Raw genomic sequence first — 14,580 nt, 5'->3', positions numbered from 1 at the left:
ATGTGGCATAGGCTCCCCTAGGTGGCAGCATTTGGCCATTCAGGATATGGTCTGTGTCCTGGCACTCCTCCCTCTCCTGCAATATTGCTGCCGAGATATCAGCTGAATCCCCGCTTGAGGTTCCCTTGTGACTATGTTGTTTCCTCCAGGTGCATTTTAAATCACTGTGATATTCGTGAGCTTTGTTGATTTGAATCATACAGCTGCTGGTAGGTCTATTGGGATTCCACCTCCTTTGGATGCTGTGTAATTCCTGAATTTGCATACATGATTCTTTCTTGGCTTTCAGGAAGTTTCAGTCTGATTTTTCTACAGATAAATTTTCAGACATTTTTTGTTTCCTTATCTCTTGCTTTTCCATCTGGGACCCTTATGAATTCTAGTCTTTCATGCCCTGTCTTAACCCAGGGTTCAACAGCAATGTTTACATTGCTTTGCACTTGCTTTCCTATGTCTGCTTCTGACCGAGGTTTTTCTGATCCCATGTCTTCACAGTCATTCACGCGTCCCTCTGCATTATCTAGTCTGCTTACGACTAAATTTTAGCCCTGATATTATCACATCCATTGAGTTTCCTGATATTTTTTGGCTCGTGTTTAGACTTTCTCTTCCCCTTTTCCGGTATTCTGCCTTATGTGATTCTGAGACACTGTTGTTTTTCAGTGATTTCCTGACCTCCATTTTCAACACATGGTCTGGATAGCGTTTTGCAGTCTAGTTGTTTGAAAGCTTATCTTTTGGGCCTTCAATATCTTTGGAACTGAAAATGGTACTTCCTGTTTCTTTTACTGTACTTCTTCACCTCTACTGCTCAGGTAATATCAGGTATGTAATGTGGACTTCTAGGGCTTTGTTAAGTGAAAATTTTAGACTTTTGGCTCTACGCAATTCCATGGGATTTCTGTGCGGACAATTTCTCCTAGACATTGATGCCATATCGTGTTCCTGTGTGTGTTGTCTGGTATATCTCCAATTGCTGTTGTTGCATTAGTTTTGATGAAAAACCAATACTATTTCGATTTGCATAACTTCATTTTGATAATGCTTATCTCACAATTCTGAAAGTGCGCAGGACACTTCCTCTTGTGGAAATGAAGCTTTTAAAGGTTCTCAGCTCTGCATTCTGCTCTATGTCGTTTTGGAGTGTTTCCAAAACAGCAAACTGAGAGTGCGCTTGTGCTTTGTAGTTCCACGGGAATGTCCCAATGAAAGCAGTTCTTCTCAGAGCTTCTCTGTCTACAGAAACACCAGTGGAAGCATATCTATGGATGTCACATATCAGGGCCTGCTGGAATGATCCCGCAGACCTACCTTGGTGTCCTCGGTGCCGTACCGTGCTGGTGCCATCCAAAATGTAGCATCCGCTTTAGGGAGATAATGCTGTAGGTAATGCTTCCTCTTCTAACGCTGTGGACTTGGACCACTCTTCCTTGTCCTCTCATCCTTGTGGCACGGGTGCACGAAGGCAACCACACAGCTGTTGCGCATCCTGTGCCTCAAACCAAACCATAATCCCAGCCCAGGTTATGAATGTAGCAGATCCTAAGGCTTTTCATTCTGATTTCAAAACCAAGGCCCCCTGGATCCCTCAGACCAGATGAACGATATCTCTGATTCAGCCCCACACGTGCTCTATTGGCAAAATGCCCAATTGGTCCCTGGTCCTGCAGATGCACTGGGTGTGGCCATGGGACATATTGGTAATCTCAACCACGTGACCAGTTTTGATGCTTTATCATTGGTACACATTTTGGTTTGCTCTCTTGATTCGACCCACCACATCCCACAATGCACTCCAGATCCCTGAGACTCAGCGTGTGCCATCATTCGTAGCCCTATCCCTCACAGAACGTTGCCTCTGCTACCTCAAATGTGGCAGCTGGGATCTTGGACTCCGAATCAACTGTGGGGATATTTTGCGCTGGTTTCTTTGAGTTCTGTCAGCCAAGCATCTGCTGTGCACTCTTGTAAATCTCAGCACATCACCTTCTATCCCATGTCTCCTGTCCGCTTGAGAGTGTGCGTCCAAGTTAAACAGAGTTTCACCCTTGTTGCTCCATCACCAGGGGTCAGACCCTCACTGGATTCCATTTCCTGCTTTGCCTTCTCCTGCTTCCAGGTGTCCTGAGGCCTCATCCTGTCTTTGGAAGTAACAGACCTCTCTTCGGCAAGTGTCCTGTGCCAAGGGCTGGGTGAGTGGATGTTTCCATTGCTCTGTTCATGGGAGCGAGTGAGTGCAGGTTGCACTTCTTCTCTGCCAACTGGGCATCGATGAATCAACACTATCCAGATACATTTCACAGAAATGTGATATTTGCTTAGCTCTTTGTTTCTATACAGCCGTGGTGGGAGGGATGGTCCGAATACACCTGTTTTGACATTGTGTTGATATCTCATTTGCAGTCTTTAAGAAGTTTAAAAGAATTCATTTACATGTTTTGGGAGTTATACGGAAATGAAGTTATTTTTTGAAACACACTCAATCGACCTAGAAGCCAGACTTGTCAATTTTGGTAACATTTTGTCAGCTCGACGGAAAACCTAGACAGATAGAATGCAAATTGGCAGTCCAAACTGTTAAAGGGTTCATGTCGGCTCTTTACGGTTGAAGCCTCCGAAACCAACAGGAACCATGAAATAACTATTGGAAACTTGAAATAACCCCCAAACTTGGATACACTTGTGCATTGGTGCCCTTTACTCCCAATGACACCTACTGGCCAATATTGGCATTTCAAGGGGTAACATCCCTCTCTAGGTAAATACAAGAGGAAAGAAACCAAATATATACATTTAGGTTTGAATCCAAAAGCACCTAGAGATATTCTAGCTAGGAGAACCCTGCTGCAATTATGCTAGTCTATGGAGAACCAGGTGTTCTTCTATCAGTGATGAGAACGCTTAATCATCCGATCATGTTGGGTAAAGCCATTTAACGCAACCAAGTCTGCACCCGCATGATATAGTGCCCACGGGGGCTTGACTCAAGTGAAAGACGATCCACATAAGCTGTGTCTTTTATATCATTGGCGACTTTTACAGTACAGTTCTCTTTCTGACTTGTACTCTTTACCTATACTGTCTTGAAAAATTGAGGCCTAATACAGATTCAAGTTCAGTCAGATTCCCCTCTCTTACCACACTCCCTTCACCCCAGGGAAGACATAAGCACAACATTTGCTGAATCTAGCGGAAGGCCATCGTTTCTAGGTGTGAGCTAAGTATTCAATTCCTATCTATTTCAGCCAAGTTTATTGGACCTTTAAGGAGTTCACTGTTGTTCACAGAGTGTGAAGCTGGAGGAACTCTGATTCTAGGAGGGGCTTGTTTTACTCGTAATGGCTTCATTGCAGCTCAGCTACTGATCCTTCAAAATGGATGCCTGTGTGGAGGGGAGGGAAGGCAAGTGCTTGCTAGCTAGGCCCAAACCTGGGAAAAGGCTTACCTGGGCTTGGTGAATTCTGGTCTGAATGGCTTGGGAAGGCCCCTTGGGAAGTGTGGATTCCCATGACCTCTTCCAAGAACAGGAGCGTTTTGATCATCTCGGCCATCTCTTCTCTTGCAGACGTCAGGGACCTTGGACCCGTTCTTGGAGAAGAGAATTGAGGAACTTCCTCAAGTCCACGTTGGCACTCCGTATGTTTCTGCCAGTATCAGCGAGGTTCAATATGTCTCATGAATGTCTTTTGAGCCTGGTATCCTCTACAGCTGTCTCCACGCCAGTATTCTCCATTGTAGCAGAACATCTCTCATCCATGTGTTCGCATCTCTCCTCAATCCGTTCAGCCAGCTTTTCGGCCAGCTTCTCTTCGTGTCTCCCCTAAAGTTGACTTCACCAGGACTGGGCAAGTCTGAAAGTACCTCGGAGCCTCACCAGTAAGCTGATGACAGGCAGATCTTCCACTGTCTGCCCTTTCAGGTTCTGGAAACTGACCTGTGACCTCAGGTCTTTGGGCAGCAGCAGTATCTCGAACTTACACAGCTTCCCGGACCAAACACCTAAGCCAAGCTCCACAGAGGGCGGCAGCCCCTCCATCACACTGATCCACCCACAGAACTCTGCCCGGTTACCTAGGATCCAACAGCCACAACAAGCCTCGCGGTACACACCAACATTCCACCTGGAATCCAACCGCTAACTGCCATCCCCAATGGCTGCTGCATCTTGTCAGTGTTGGGGGAGGGGCTGCATCCGACGAGAAGTTCCTAAGGTAAATGTGATTCTACCCACTAGCGTCCCATGGGCCTTTCTTCTTCCCTCTTTCCTTTTGTTCAGATCTCTATGCACAGTACCAATGGAGGGAAGTGTGTCCCTTTTCAGTTGATGGTTTCACACGTCTTTAAACTTTCTAACAGTTCACAGTACACAGAGACCCACTAAAGGAGACTTATGTTCCTATAATATCCGTACACCCGGAATACATATGCGTCGCCTGATTTCTGCTGAAACACCCGCACTCTCAGGACATGGATCCATTGGTTTCATGGGGGCTGAAATTCCAAGAAATGAAACCAACCCCAATGTGCACTTTGCTGTCAGTCTCTTTTGCTCTTAGTACACTTTGGCAGAGCTACTTGCCTTTGTTATAGGCTTCTTACAATTCTTCTCTACGTAGCCTAGAATATGGCATTCCTTCATCCTGTTGGAAGACATACAAGTCTACATCACGGACTAGGAATCCATTTGATTCCAAATCGGCATTAGGGTTAGGTCACGATATGTTCTTATGAATCAAAATTTACGAATATGAATGCACGCCTCCGAATACAAGTGTGCTGAGTACATGCAAGCCGCGATAATGGGTCGATGCATGCTGAATGATCCTTGACATCACCTTAAGTATTTTCTTTTGAATAATCATGGTTCCCTTGGTAAATATCAGCCAACCGTACCATTTTGGTGTTTGTTTGTTGGTTTGATTCTTTGTTGGTCTGCTTCTCGCTTGTATTGCAAACACGACAGGCCATGCATCTCTCCTTAAGCTTGAAACAGAGAGTCAAATAAGCTGATTCACTTAAGAGAGTGCTTCCAATCACCTATGATTTCCTGCTTCCCTCTCCCATCTTTAGGGTTTTGATGTCCTCCTTGCCTTCTTCTTGTTTCTTCTTTGCCACTCATGCTCTTCTTGCATTTCCAATAATGGTTTCTTCTTTCCATTTCATCTTGCTGCTTTTCTATTCAGGGTAGATTTCTCAACCATTCTTGTAGGATAAGTTTTGAACTGCTGAATTCTTTTAAGATTTGCCGGTTTGTGGAATTTTCTAGCTCTGCCGTTATTAGGACTGGCGGTCATGTGGCATAGGCTCCCCTAGGTGGCAGCATTTGGCCATTCAGGATATGGTCTGTGTCCTGGCACTCCTCCCTCTCCTGCAATATTGCTGCCGAGATATCAGCTGAATCCCCTCTTGAGGTTCCCTTGTGACTATGTTGTTTCCTCCAGGTGCATTTTAAATCACTGTGATATTCGTGAGCTTTGTTGATTTGAATCATACAGCTGCTGGTAGGTCTATTGGGATTCCACCTCCTTTGGATGCTGTGTAATTCCTGAATTCGCATACATGATTCTTTCTTGGCTTTCAGGAAGTTTCAGTCTGATTTTTCTACAGATAAATTTTCAGACATTTTTTGTTTCCTTATCTCTTGCTTTTCCATCTGGGACCCTTATGAATTCTAGTCTTTCATGCCCTGTCTTAACCCAGGGTTCAACAGCAATGTTTACATTGCTTTGCACTTGCTTTCCTATGTCTGCTTCTGACCGAGGTTTTTCTGATCCCATGTCTTCACAGTCATTCACGCGTCCCTCTGCATTATCTAGTCTGCTTACGACTAAATTTTAGCCCTGATATTATCACATCCATTGAGTTTCCTGATATTTTTTGGCTCGTCTTTAGACTTTCTCTTCCCCTTTTCCGGTATTCTGCCTTATGTGATTCTGAGACACTGTTGTTTTTCAGTGATTTCCTGACCTCCATTTTCAACACATGGTCTGGATAGCGTTTTGCAGTCTAGTTGTTTGAAAGCTTATCTTTTGGGCCTTCAATATCTTTGGAACTGAAAATGGTACTTCCTGTTTCTTTTACTGTACTTCTTCACCTCTACTGCTCAGGTAATATCAGGTATGTAATGTGGATTTCTAGGGCTTTGTTAAGTGAAAATTTTAGACTTTTGGCTCTACGCAATTCCATGGGATTTCTGTGCGGACAATTTCTCCTAGACATTGATGCCATATCGTGTTCCTGTGTGTGTTGTCTGGTATATCTCCAATTGCTGTTGTTGCGTTAGTTTTGATGAAAAACCAATACTATTTCGATTTGCATAACTTCATTTTGATAATGCTTATCTCACAATTCTGAAAGTGCGCAGGACACTTGCTCTTGTGGAAATGAAGCTTTTAAAGGTTCTCAGCTCTGCATTCTGCTCTAGGTCATTTTGGAGTGTTTCCAAAACAGCAAACTGAGAGTGCGCTTGTGCTTTGTAGTTCCACGGGAATGTCCCAATGAAAGCAGTTCTTCTCAGAGCTTCTCTGTCTACAGAAACACCAGTGGAAGCATATCTATGGATGTCACATATCAGGGCCTGCTGGAATGATCCCGCAGACCTACCTTGGTGTCCTCGGTGCCGTACCGTGCTGGTGCCATCCAAAATGTAGCATCCGCTTTAGGGAGATAATGCTGTAGGTAATGCTTCCTCTTCTAACGCTGTGGACTTGGACCACTCTTCCTTGTCCTCTCATCCTTGTGGCACGGGTGAACGAAGGCAACCACACAGCTGTTGCGCATCCTGTGCCTCAAACCAAACCATAATCCCAGCCCAGGTTATGAATGTAGCAGATCCTAAGGCTTTTCATTCTGATTTCAAAACCAAGGCCCCCTGGATCCCTCAGACCAGATGAACGATATCTCTGATTCAGCCCCACACGTGCTCTATTGGCAAAATGCCCAATTGGTCCCTGGTCCTGCAGATGCACTGGGTGTGGCCATGGGACATATTGGTAATCTCAACCACGTGACCAGTTTTGATGCTTTATCATTGGTACACATTTTGGTTTGCTCTCTTGATTCGACCCACCACATCCCACAATGCACTCCAGATCCCTGAGACTCAGCGTGTGCCATCATTCGTAGCCCTATCCCTCACAGAACGTTGCCTCTGCTACCTCAAATGTGGCAGCTGGGATCTTGGACTCCGAATCAACTGTGGGGATATTTTGCGCTGGTTTCTTTGAGTTCTGTCAGCCAAGCATCTGCTGTGCACTCTTGTAAATCTCAGCACATCACCTTCTATCCCATGTCTCCTGTCCGCTTGAGAGTGTGCATCCAAGTTAAACAGAGTTTCACCCTTGTTGCTCCATCACCAGGGGTCAGACCCTCACTGGATTCCATTTCCTGCTTTGCATTCTCCTGCTTCCAGGTGTCCTGAGGCCTCATCCTGTCTTTGGAAGTAACAGACCTCTCTTCGGCAAGTGTCCTGTGCCAAGGGCTGGGTGAGTGGATGTTTCCATTGCTCTGTTCATGGGAGCGAGTGAGTGCAGGTTGCACTTCTTCTCTGCCAACTGGGCATCGATGAATCAACACTATCCAGATACATTTCACAGAAATGTGATATTTGCTTAGCTCTTTGTTTCTATACAGCCGTGGTGGGAGGGATGGTCCGAATACACCTGTTTTGACATTGTGTTGATATCTCATTTGCAGTCTTTAAGAAGTTTAAAAGAATTCATTTACATGTTTTGGGAGTTATACGGAAATGAAGTTATTTTTTGAAACACACTCAATCGACCTAGAAGCCAGACTTGTCAATTTTGGTAACATTTTGTCAGCTCGACGGAAAACCTAGACAGATAGAATGCAAATTGGCAGTCCAAACTGTTAAAGGGTTCATGTCGGCTCTTTACGGTTGAAGCCTCCGAAACCAACAGGAACCATGAAATAACTATTGGAAACTTGAAATAACCCCCAAACTTGGATACACTTGTGCATTGGTGCCCTTTACTCCCAATGACACCTACTGGCCAATATTGGCATTTCAAGGGGTAACATCCCTCTCTAGGTAAATACAAGAGGAAAGAAACCAAATATATACATTTAGGTTTGAATCCAAAAGCACCTAGAGGCATTCTAGCTAGGAGAACCCTGCTGCAATTATGCTAGTCTATGGAGAACCAGGTGTTCTTCTATCAGTGATGAGAACGCTTAATCATCCGATCATGTTGGGTAAAGCCATTTAACGCAACCAAGTCTGCACCCGCATGATATAGTGCCCACGGGGGCTTGACTCAAGTGAAAGACGATCCACATAAGCTGTGTCTTTTATATCATTGGCGACTTTTACAGTACAGTTCTCTTTCTGACTTGTACTCTTTACCTATACTGTCTTGAAAAATTGAGGCCTAATACAGATTCAAGTTCAGTCAGATTCCCCTCTCTTACCACACTCCCTTCACCCCAGGGAAGACATAAGCACAACATTTGCTGAATCTAGCGGAAGGCCATCGTTTCTAGGTGTGAGCTAAGTATTCAATTCCTATCTATTTCAGCCAAGTTTATTGGACCTTTAAGGAGTTCACTGTTGTTCACAGAGTGTGAAGCTGGAGGAACTCTGATTCTAGGAGGGGCTTGTTTTACTCGTAATGGCTTCATTGCAGCTCAGCTACTGATCCTTCAAAATGGATGCCTGTGTGGAGGGGAGGGAAGGCAAGTGCTTGCTAGCTAGGCCCAAACCTGGGAAAAGGCTTACCTGGGCTTGGTGAATTCTGGTCTGAATGGCTTGGGAAGGCCCCTTGGGAAGTGTGGATTCCCATGACCTCTTCCAAGAACAGGAGCGTTTTGATCATCTCTGCCATCTCTTCTCTTGCAGACGTCAGGGACCTTGGACCCGTTCTTGGAGAAGAGAATTGAGGAACTTCCTCAAGTCCACGTTGGCACTCCGTATGTTTCTGCCAGTATCAGCGAGGTTCAATATGTCTCATGAATGTCTTTTGAGCCTGGTATCCTCTACAGCTGTCTCCACGCCAGTATTCTCCATTGTAGCAGAACATCTCTCATCCATGTGTTCGCATCTCTCCTCAATCCGTTCAGCCAGCTTTTCGGCCAGCTTCTCTTCGTGTCTCCCCTAAAGTTGACTTCACCAGGACTGGGCAAGTCTGAAAGTACCTCGGAGCCTCACCAGTAAGCTGATGACAGGCAGATCTTCCACTGTCTGCCCTTTCAGGTTCTGGAAACTGACCTGTGACCTCAGGTCTTTGGGCAGCAGCAGTATCTCGAACTTACACAGCTTCCCGGACCAAACACCTAAGCCAAGCTCCACAGAGGGCGGCAGCCCCTCCATCACACTGATCCACCCACAGAACTCTGCCCGGTTACCTAGGATCCAACAGCCACAACAAGCCTCGCGGTACACACCAACATTCCACCTGGAATCCAACCGCTAACTGCCATCCCCAATGGCTGCTGCATCTTGTCAGTGTTGGGGGAGGGGCTGCATCCGACGAGAAGTTCCTAAGGTAAATGTGATTCTACCCACTAGCGTCCCATGGGCCTTTCTTCTTCCCTCTTTCCTTTTGTTCAGATCTCTATGCACAGTACCAATGGAGGGAAGTGTGTCCCTTTTCAGTTGATGGTTTCACACGTCTTTAAACTTTCTAACAGTTCACAGTACACAGAGACCCACTAAAGGAGACTTATGTTCCTATAATATCCGTACACCCGGAATACATATGCGTCGCCTGATTTCTGCTGAAACACCCGCACTCTCAGGACATGGATCCATTGGTTTCATGGGGGCTGAAATTCCAAGAAATGAAACCAACCCCAATGTGCACTTTGCTGTCAGTCTCTTTTGCTCTTAGTACACTTTGGCAGAGCTACTTGCCTTTGTTATAGGCTTCTTACAATTCTTCTCTACGTAGCCTAGAATATGGCATTCCTTCATCCTGTTGGAAGACATACAAGTCTACATCACGGACTAGGAATCCATTTGATTCCAAATCGGCATTAGGGTTAGGTCACGCTATGTTCTTATGAATCAAAATTTACGAATATGAATGCACGCCTCCGAATACAAGTGTGCTGAGTACATGCAAGCCGCGATAATGGGTCGATGCATGCTGAATGATCCTTGACATCACCTTAAGTATTTTCTTTTGAATAATCATGGTTCCCTTGGTAAATATCAGCCAACCGTACCATTTTGGTGTTTGTTTGTTGGTTTGATTCTTTGTTGGTCTGCTTCTCGCTTGTATTGCAAACACGACAGGCCATGCATCTCTCCTTAAGCTTGAAACAGAGAGTCAAATAAGCTGATTCACTTAAGAGAGTGCTTCCAATCACCTATGATTTCCTGCTTCCCTCTCCCATCTTTAGGGTTTTGATGTCCTCCTTGCCTTCTTCTTGTTTCTTCTTTGCCACTCATGCTCTTCTTGCATTTCCAATAATGGTTTCTTCTTTCCATTTCATCTTGCTGCTTTTCTATTCAGGGTAGATTTCTCAACCATTCTTGTAGGATAAGTTTTGAACTGCTGAATTCTTTTAAGATTTGCCGGTTTGTGGAATTTTCTAGCTCTGCCGTTATTAGGACTGGCGGTCATGTGGCATAGGCTCCCCTAGGTGGCAGCATTTGGCCATTCAGGATATGGTCTGTGTCCTGGCACTCCTCCCTCTCCTGCAATATTGCTGCCGAGATATCAGCTGAATCCCCTCTTGAGGTTCCCTTGTGACTATGTTGTTTCCTCCAGGTGCATTTTAAATCACTGTGATATTCGTGAGCTTTGTTGATTTGAATCATACAGCTGCTGGTAGGTCTATTGGGATTCCACCTCCTTTGGATGCTGTGTAATTCCTGAATTCGCATACATGATTCTTTCTTGGCTTTCAGGAAGTTTCAGTCTGATTTTTCTACAGATAAATTTTCAGACATTTTTTGTTTCCTTATCTCTTGCTTTTCCATCTGGGACCCTTATGAATTCTAGTCTTTCATGCCCTGTCTTAACCCAGGGTTCAACAGCAATGTTTACATTGCTTTGCACTTGCTTTCCTATGTCTGCTTCTGACCGAGGTTTTTCTGATCCCATGTCTTCACAGTCATTCACGCGTCCCTCTGCATTATCTAGTCTGCTTACGACTAAATTTTAGCCCTGATATTATCACATCCATTGAGTTTCCTGATATTTTTTGGCTCGTCTTTAGACTTTCTCTTCCCCTTTTCCGGTATTCTGCCTTATGTGATTCTGAGACACTGTTGTTTTTCAGTGATTTCCTGACCTCCATTTTCAACACATGGTCTGGATAGCGTTTTGCAGTCTAGTTGTTTGAAAGCTTATCTTTTGGGCCTTCAATATCTTTGGAACTGAAAATGGTACTTCCTGTTTCTTTTACTGTACTTCTTCACCTCTACTGCTCAGGTAATATCAGGTATGTAATGTGGACTTCTAGGGCTTTGTTAAGTGAAAATTTTAGACTTTTGGCTCTACGCAATTCCATGGGATTTCTGTGCGGACAATTTCTCCTAGACATTGATGCCATATCGTGTTCCTGTGTGTGTTGTCTGGTATATCTCCAATTGCTGTTGTTGCATTAGTTTTGATGAAAAACCAATACTATTTCGATTTGCATAACTTCATTTTGATAATGCTTATCTCACAATTCTGAAAGTGCGCAGGACACTTCCTCTTGTGGAAATGAAGCTTTTAAAGGTTCTCAGCTCTGCATTCTGCTCTAGGTCATTTTGGAGTGTTTCCAAAACAGCAAACTGAGAGTGCGCTTGTGCTTTGTAGTTCCACGGGAATGTCCCAATGAAAGCAGTTCTTCTCAGAGCTTCTCTGTCTACAGAAACACCAGTGGAAGCATATCTATGGATGTCACATATCAGGGCCTGCTGGAATGATCCCGCAGACCTACCTTGGTGTCCTCGGTGCCGTACCGTGCTGGTGCCATCCAAAAGGTAGCATCCGCTTTAGGGAGATAATGCTGTAGGTAATGCTTCCTCTTCTAACGCTGTGGACTTGGACCACTCTTCCTTGTCCTCTCATCCTTGTGGCACGGGTGCACGAAGGCAACCACACAGCTGTTGCGCATCCTGTGCCTCAAACCAAACCATAATCCCAGCCCAGGTTATGAATGTAGCAGATCCTAAGGCTTTTCATTCTGATTTCAAAACCAAGGCCCCCTGGATCCCTCAGACCAGATGAACGATATCTCTGATTCAGCCCCACACGTGCTCTATTGGCAAAATGCCCAATTGGTCCCTGGTCCTGCAGATGCACTGGGTGTGGCCATGGGACATATTGGTAATCTCAACCACGTGACCAGTTTTGATGCTTTATCATTGGTACACATTTTGGTTTGCTCTCTTGATTCGACCCACCACATCCCACAATGCACTCCAGATCCCTGAGACTCAGCGTGTGCCATCATTCGTAGCCCTATCCCTCACAGAACGTTGCCTCTGCTACCTCAAATGTGGCAGCTGGGATCTTGGACTCCGAATCAACTGTGGGGATATTTTGCGCTGGTTTCTTTGAGTTCTGTCAGCCAAGCATCTGCTGTGCACTCTTGTAAATCTCAGCACATCACCTTCTATCCCATGTCTCCTGTCCGCTTGAGAGTGTGCGTCCAAGTTAAACAGAGTTTCACCCTTGTTGCTCCATCACCAGGGGTCAGACCCTCACTGGATTCCATTTCCTGCTTTGCCTTCTCCTGCTTCCAGGTGTCCTGAGGCCTCATCCTGTCTTTGGAAGTAACAGACCTCTCTTCGGCAAGTGTCCTGTGCCAAGGGCTGGGTGAGTGGATGTTTCCATTGCTCTGTTCATGGGAGCGAGTGAGTGCAGGTTGCACTTCTTCTCTGCCAACTGGGCATCGATGAATCAACACTATCCAGATACATTTCACAGAAATGTGATATTTGCTTAGCTCTTTGTTTCTATACAGCCGTGGTGGGAGGGATGGTCCGAATACACCTGTTTTGACATTGTGTTGATATCTCATTTGCAGTCTTTAAGAAGTTTAAAAGAATTCATTTACATGTTTTGGGAGTTATACGGAAATGAAGTTATTTTTTGAAACACACTCAATCGACCTAGAAGCCAGACTTGTCAATTTTGGTAACATTTTGTCAGCTCGACGGAAAACCTAGACAGATAGAATGCAAATTGGCAGTCCAAACTGTTAAAGGGTTCATGTCGGCTCTTTACGGTTGAAGCCTCCGAAACCAACAGGAACCATGAAATAACTATTGGAAACTTGAAATAACCCCCAAACTTGGATACACTTGTGCATTGGTGCCCTTTACTCCCAATGACACCTACTGGCCAATATTGGCATTTCAAGGGGTAACATCCCTCTCTAGGAAAATACAAGAGGAAAGAAACCAAATATATACATTTAGGTTTGAATCCAAAAGCACCTAGAGGCATTCTAGCTAGGAGAACCCTGCTGCAATTATGCTAGTCTATGGAGAACCAGGTGTTCTTCTATCAGTGATGAGAACGCTTAATCATCCGATCATGTTGGGTAAAGCCATTTAACGCAACCAAGTCTGCACCCGCATGATATAGTGCCCACGGGGGCTTGACTCAAGTGAAAGACGATCCACATAAGCTGTGTCTTTTATATCATTGGCGACTTTTACAGTACAGTTCTCTTTCTGACTTGTACTCTTTACCTATACTGTCTTGAAAAATTGAGGCCTAATACAGATTCAAGTTCAGTCAGATTCCCCTCTCTTACCACACTCCCTTCACCCCAGGGAAGACATAAGCACAACATTTGCTGAATCTAGCGGAAGGCCATCGTTTCTAGGTGTGAGCTAAGTATTCAATTCCTATCTATTTCAGCCAAGTTTATTGGACCTTTAAGGAGTTCACTGTTGTTCACAGAGTGTGAAGCTGGAGGAACTCTGATTCTAGGAGGGGCTTGTTTTACTCGTAATGGCTTCATTGCAGCTCAGCTACTGATCCTTCAAAATGGATGCCTGTGTGGAGGGGAGGGAAGGCAAGTGCTTGCTAGCTAGGCCCAAACCTGGGAAAAGGCTTACCTGGGCTTGGTGAATTCTGGTCTGAATGGCTTGGGAAGGCCCCTTGGGAAGTGTGGATTCCCATGACCTCTTCCAAGAACAGGAGCGTTTTGATCATCTCTGCCATCTCTTCTCTTGCAGACGTCAGGGACCTTGGACCCGTTCTTGGAGAAGAGAATTGAGGAACTTCCTCAAGTCCACGTTGGCACTCCGTATGTTTCTGCCAGTATCAGCGAGGTTCAATATGTCTCATGAGTGTCTTTTGAGCCTGGTATCCTCTACAGCTGTCTCCACGCCAGTATTCTCCATTGTAGCAGAACATCTCTCATCCATGTGTTCGCATCTCTCCTCAATCCGTTCAGCCAGCTTTTCGGCCAGCTTCTCTTCGTGTCTCCCCTAAAGTTGACTTCACCAGGACTGGGCAAGTCTGAAAGTACCTCGGAGCCTCACCAGTAAGCTGATGACAGGCAGATCTTCCACTGTCTGCCCTTTCAGGTTCTGGAAACTGACCTGTGACCTCAGGTCTTTGGGCAGCAGCAGTATCTCGAACTTACACAGCTTCCCGGACCAAA

At 45.2% G+C, this 14,580-nt stretch overlaps 1 long non-coding RNA gene across 1 annotated transcript; it reads left to right on the top strand.

Annotated features, from left to right (window-relative positions):
- Positions 1-9,376: 9,376 nt before the first annotated feature.
- LOC140693862 (uncharacterized) lies at positions 9,377-14,343 on the top strand. The gene is made up of 3 exons (XR_012069565.1): positions 9,377-9,503; positions 12,704-12,776; positions 14,150-14,343. It is a non-coding gene; the product is annotated as an uncharacterized lncRNA (long non-coding RNA).
- The last annotated feature ends 237 nt before the right edge of the window (positions 14,344-14,580 follow it).

This window comes from Vicugna pacos, unplaced genomic scaffold (assembly GCF_048564905.1).
Source record: "Vicugna pacos unplaced genomic scaffold, VicPac4 scaffold_20, whole genome shotgun sequence".
Lineage (NCBI taxonomy): Eukaryota > Metazoa > Chordata > Mammalia > Artiodactyla > Camelidae > Vicugna > Vicugna pacos.
Note: the sequence above shows the minus strand (reverse complement) of the source record. Positions and strands in the feature narration are given on the sequence as shown.